Here is a 6,432-nt window from a genome sequence, read left to right as displayed (position 1 = left end):
CCGGGCTCTTCAGATAGCGGTGAAGTGTCTCTTGGTGTTGCTGAACCGTGTGTAGAATGTCGGGAGGTATCGGCGCTTGGTTTTCCTGAGACAGACCGAAATAGTGTTGCGGCTCCATTCGATGTTGCCGCCACAACAAATGATCAACATACAGTTTGTGAGGCCCCGGTAGAGGTGCCCGACATAGTTGTACAAGATGGTGGACTCGAGGCCCCATCTCATGTTAATGAAACTGTTAAGCAGGGCTCACAAAGTACCACTGTGCATCACTTGGTACCCCTCTTAGACGTGTCTGTAAACGAGTTAGTAAAGGTCCAGGGTGATGCTTACGAACCGAGTTGAAGGTTATCTGGGCTGTCTGCTTCAGATGATGATGACATGGAGGTGACTGATCTGTCACAGTCATCATCTGATCATTTACAGATATCTCCCCAGGTTATTGTATCCTTTCTGAATGAGACGTTTAGGCTGCGGAATGTCATCATTCATCAACATTTGTTGACTTGCTTTCAAATAATATATAATAAGATATATATAATATATAATATATTATTTCGGAGATACAATATATATCTCCGAAATAATATATAAGATGTTCTGACCACAAACTCTTTTCATGCGGACTGCAAAGTGTATAATTAGGAACTCTAAAGATTTTGAAATAACTAAACCACAAATTCACAGACTGAGGAAATTTATTACAAAAGCAGGTTTAGAACGTTCTCAACAGCTGCCAAACCCCCCTGATATGGGAAGAAAAGGAAGGAAGTGCTTTTTGGCACCTTAAACATGAATGGAGGTGGTGCTTACCATTTGCGTCGGATCCAAGTTAAAAACTTGTTGCTTCAGAAACATGTGGATGTCTGTTTGTTGCAAGAAACGCACATAACAGAGACTTCACAGTCTGACTGGCTATGCTTTACCAAGGGGCTTTATTTCTTCAGTAATTTGTCTTCTGTCTTGGCAGGTGTTGCCTTTATGCTTCGTCCAGGTTTTGTTCCTGACTCGTATAGTTTCCTTGAAATAGTTAAAGGACACTTAGCATCATTCGAGTTCGTGTATCAAGGATTTCACCTCACCTTACTTAATGTCTATGCTCCTAGTGAGAGCGGGGCTCGTAAAGATTTTTTTACACATCTGGCTAATTCCTTCCATACTTTAGTCTTTGATCACTGTATATGTATCGGAGGAGATTTCAATTGCACGTTTGAACCTAATTTAGATAGAAATACACCAGAACCACATTTTGAATCTCATAAAGACATATCTTGTTTTTCATCACTTGGTCCACTCTGCTTGGCGCATGCAGCACCGTACAGCATCTCAGTATACATGGTGCCAGTGTGCTTATGGTCTGAACACTTGCAAGGCTGGATAGATGGTACATTAACTCCACTTTTAGAAACGTCCTCATGTCTTGTAACATCTTTCCTTCCATTTTCTCTGATCATCACCTGGTCGTGCTTAGTTTATCCTCTTCTCAGTTACCGCAAAAAAGTGCGTATTGGACCTTCAATACCAGCCTGTTGGAGGATTGTTTTTTACTGATGCTTTTCGTAGGTTTTGGGAAAAACTTATCCAAAGTAAACCTTCCTCTGCTTCTATCCAGTGATGGTGGGACAACGCGAAAGCTCAAATTCGTGTTTTCTGTCAATGTTATCAGTCCTTTTCCACAAGCAAGAATAAAATTGCTGTTTCACTCTTGGAAACTGAAATTTTGCAGTTAGAGGAAGACTTGGCTGAAGCTCAAAATGACAGGAAACTTTGGTTATTATTAGAAAAAAGCTTATCTCAGAATTGATTCATGAAAAAGTCATGGGGATGTCAGTTCGACTCAATCCAAAATGTGAATTTTTCTGACACACAAACAAAAGGTTTTTCCAGTTCGAAGGGTTAAGAAATCCCAAAGGTAGATTTTCTCCTTGTTAGATGCTTGAGGTAATATTACACAAAATGAAAGTGATGTTAAAAGACTTGTGAAAAATTATTTTTCTGATTTATTTGCGAAGGAATCTGTGTTTAAAGTTGTGTTGATGAGATGACAAATCATGTTCCTTCTTTGAATTGGTCAGCGTCAAGCTCTTGAAAAGCCGCTTACCCTGGAGGAACTCAGCATGGCTCTGAATAGCTTTGAACGTGGAAAAGCCCCTGGAATCTACGGACTTTCAGTGGAATTTTTTACAGCATTTTGGGACATCTTCGGTCCAGAAGTACTGTTGGTTCTGCAAGAAAGTTTACTTTCTGGCATACTGCCTCTCAGCTGTCGAAGAGCGGTGGTTTGTCTTCTCCCAAAATTTCAGTTTCAGAACCATTTTATTTACTATTTTTTTGTACCATGCACCTCATATGGTCTTTGAGATAATGTAAGCCGAATATCACGTTACTCGAGCGCAGAACAAAGTCAAAGACAGTGCGACACGAAACCACAAACTCCGAAATAATATATAAGATGTTCTGACCACAAACTCTTTTCCAAATTGTTGGCCAATCGGCTAAAACTTGTCATCGGGACTCTCTTTCATCCTGACCAGAGCAACTGTGTTCCAGGGAGATCAATCTCTGATAACATCTTTTTAGTTGGAGATTTGATTGGTTGTGATCTTAAGGAGGAAGGGGGGGTTGGTTTGATTTTCTTTGATGTCAAAAAGGCTTTTGATAGCATTGATCACATTTATATGTTTCATGTGTTGCAAAAATTTGGTCTGGGTGAAAGGTTCATCAGTTTTGTTAAGTTGTTATACAACAATATATCTAGTTTGTGTCAGGTAAACGATGGTCTCTGTTCTCCCATTCAGGTTCAGAGGGATGTTCGGCAAGGCTGTCCATTGTCAGGTTTACTGTTTAGCCTCTCTCTTGAGCCATTACTAATTAGTCTTAGGAACTCTCTTTCTGGCTTTGTACCATCACCAGAAGAACACCCTATCGTTGTCTGCATATGCTGATGATGTCTGTATAGTAATTAAAAATGATCAGGATGTAACCACTCTTCTTGGATCTTTGCATAAGTTTCATCTTGCTTCACATTTGCAGTGTAATTGGCAAAAGAGTCAAGCTCTGTGGGTGTCCTCAGCTCAATGTACATCCAGTGGGCTTTCCTTAGTGCCACCTCAGTCTCTTCCGAAAGATCTAAAGTGGACGAGAGAGGGGGTGAAATACTTAGGTGTTTATCTTGGCCCTCACCAGAACTCCCTTATTAACTGGGAAGGAGTGGTCGATCACGTAACCAAACGTCTTAACAAATGGAAAAGGTTCCTTCTGCAAATGTCTTTCAGAGGTCGTATACTAATTATTAATACTTTAGTTACCTCTGTCTTGTGGCACAAATTCAGCTGTTTTACAGCCACCAGATATCTTGCTTAGAGATTCAACAGATACTGGTTAATTTTTTTTTGGAATGGTTATCATTGGTTGTGATCAGATTTACTCTGTCACCCCTTGTCTGATGGTGGCCAAGGGCTCATTGACGTAAAGTGTCTGATGGCCTTTCGGCTGAGGTCGACACAACGAGCGATCAATGTGGAAAAACTGCCCTGGCGCCCCGTAGCACAACGAATATTGAGACGAGCTGGATTGCTCGGCTACGGCTTGAGTTGTTCTTAATTGAATCAAAAAAGATTGACACGACTCACCTTCCTCTGTTTTACCAGAGTCTGTTGAATGCTTGGCAAGCAGTAGTGGTGACCTGCCAGAGGGATTTGTATGATATCAAAATGTTTGTGGGAGAACCTCTATTCCTCAACCCACTCTTTCCCAATGTTCCCAAAAGCCGTTGTTTTTTTACAAAACTTCATTTCAGCTGGTATCAAAAATGTTTGGCATCTTCGCGACACATCCAATTGTTGCTGGAAGTCTATGAAAGAAATTGCTGAAATCACTGGCACCAGGTCATTAAGAGCTGTCGGTAAAGTACTTGAAGTTGTCATCTGTCCATCCTTTAAACTTGGGTTACAGTGGAGTACTGAGGTCAAATGGACACCCCATAAGCCTTCACTTCCGAGCTTACTTGTCCAATTCACTGGGTTTACTCCATCTCCAGTCAGTATTGCTTCTTGTTTATTTAGTAATCTTGACAGTAAATCTATTTATCGTTTTTGTCTTTCTGTTATTAATATAAATACCTCTGCAGTAGGAGTACTGAGATGGAAAACGTTTTTGACATATGCCACCCCTTCTGAATCTGCATGGGAATCGATGTATTGCACATCAATAACAAAAAGATCAGGTGACTTGCAATGGAGACTTGCTCACTGGTCACTGCCAACAAACACCTTTGTCAACCAAATTGATGTTGCTGAATCAGTGCTTTGTCCCTTTTGTAACATCACTGAAGATTTGTTCCATGGATATATTGATTGTGTACGATTGTGCCCCCTTTTTATTTTATTGAACAATATATTTCATCGGGTAAATGTCCCCTTTTCACTCCGGTTTTTTTTATTTTTGGCCTCAGAGTCAATTCAGGTAATGAAAAGTTGTTAATGTTTTTGAACTATGTCCTATCGGAGGCAAAATTAGCAATCCACCTGTCGAGGAAAGCCAAAATGAAAGGCAAACCATTTGAGCAATGTAATGTAATTTTGCATTTCCAATCCCTGGTTTCAACTCGTTTGAAATGAGAATTTAATTATTACAGAAATAATGAAAATATTAATTCCTTTGTTGAAACTTGGTGTGTTGGGAAGATGTGCAATGCAAATGAAAATATATTAGAAATTTACTTGAAGTGTTTTCTTTCCTTGTGCCCTTGGAATTTTCTTTGGTTTGAATTGCTTTTTTTGGTGTTTCTTTGATTTTGTTGATTTCTCTTTGAAACATGTTTTTGTTTTATCTCCTTTGGTTTTTTTGTACTTTTATAATAAAAGGAGTCAAAAGTGTCTCTGTCTCTGTCTGTTTCTCTGTTTCTCTGTCTGTCTCTATCTTTCTCTCTCTCTATGTCTGTGTCTTTCTCTGTCTCTTTCTCTGTTTCTGTTTCTGTCTCTTTATCTTTCTCTCTCTCTATGTCTGTGTCTTTCTCTGTCTCTTTCTCTGTTTCTGTCTCTTTCTCTGTCTGTCTGTCTTTCTGTCTCTTTCTCTGTCTGTCTCTTTCTTTGTTTCTTTCTCTGTCTGTCTCTTTCTTTGTTTCTTTCTCTTTCTCTTTCTTTGTTTCTGTTTCTGTCTCTTTCTCTGTCTGTGTCTCTTTCTCTGTGTCTTTCTCTTTCTCTTTCTCTGTCTCTCTCTTTCTCTGTGTCTTTCTCTGTCTCTGTCTCTGTCTCTTTCTCTGTCTCTTTCTCTGTCTCTTTCTCTGTCTCTTTCTCTGTCTCTTTCTCTGTCTCTTTCTCTGTCTCTTTCTCTGTCTCTTTCTCTGTCTGTTTCTCTGTCTCTTTCTGTGTCTCTTTCTCTGTCTCTTTCTCTGTCTCTTTCTCTGTCTCTTTCTCTGTCTCTTTCTCTGTCTCTTTCTCTGTCTCTTTCTCTGTCTCTTTCTCTGTCTCTTTCTCTGTCTCTTTCTCTGTCTCTTTCTCTGTCTCTTTCTCTGTCTCTTTCTCTCTCTCTTTCTCTGTCTCTTTCTCTGTCTCTTTCTCTGCCTCTTTCTCTGTCTCTTTCTCTGTGTCTGTCTCTGTTTCTGTTTCTGTTTCTGTCTCTTTCTCTGTCTGTCTCTTTCTTTGTCTCTTTCTCTGTCTCTATCTTTCTCTGTCTCGTTATCTTTCTCTGTGTCTGTCTCTTTCTCTGTGTCTTTCTCTTTGTCTGTCTTTCTCTGTTTCTGTCTCTGTCTCTCTCTCTCTCTGGCTCTTTCTCTTTCTTTGTCTCTTTCTCTTTCTCTTCATTTGTCTCTTTAAGTTTGTCTCTTTCTGTTTCTTTCTCTTTCTCGGTCTCTGTCTCTTTCTCTGTCTCTTTCTCTTTCTCTTTCTTTGGTTCTTTCTCTGTCTGTCCGTCTCTTTCTTTCTCTGTCAATGTCTCTTTTTCTTTCTCTGTCTCTTTATCTTTCTCTGTATCTTTCTCTGGCTCTGTCTGTCTCTTTCTCTGTCTGTCTCTTTCTCTGTCTGTCTCTTTCTCTGTCTCTGTCTCTTTCTTTTTCTTTGTTTCTCTTTCTCTGTCTCTTAGAGACCGAGACAGAGACCGAGAAAGACACAGAGAGAGAGAGAGAGAGAGAGACAGAGAAAGAAACAAAGAGACAGAGAGAGAAAGAGACAGAGAAAGAGAAAGAGAGAGAGAAAGAAACAAAGAAAGAGAAAGAGAAAGAGAGAGAGAAAGAAACAAAGAAAGAGAAAGAGACAGACAGAGACAGAGAAAGAGAAAGACACAGAGAAAGAGACAGACAGAAAGAGACAGAGAGAAAGAGACAGAGAGAGAAAGAGGCAAAGAAAGATAAAGAGACAGACAGACAAAGAGACAGATGAAGAAAGAGATAGAGACAGACACAGATAAAGAGACAGACAGACAAAGAGACAGACGAAG

The sequence above is a fragment of the Eptatretus burgeri genome, chromosome 8 (assembly GCF_056783735.1).
Source record: "Eptatretus burgeri isolate ZD-2024b chromosome 8, Ebu_testis_v1, whole genome shotgun sequence".
NCBI classification, from domain to species: Eukaryota; Metazoa; Chordata; class Myxini; order Myxiniformes; family Myxinidae; genus Eptatretus; species Eptatretus burgeri.
The sequence above is the reverse complement of the archived record's forward strand: the minus strand, read 5'-3'. Positions refer to the sequence as shown.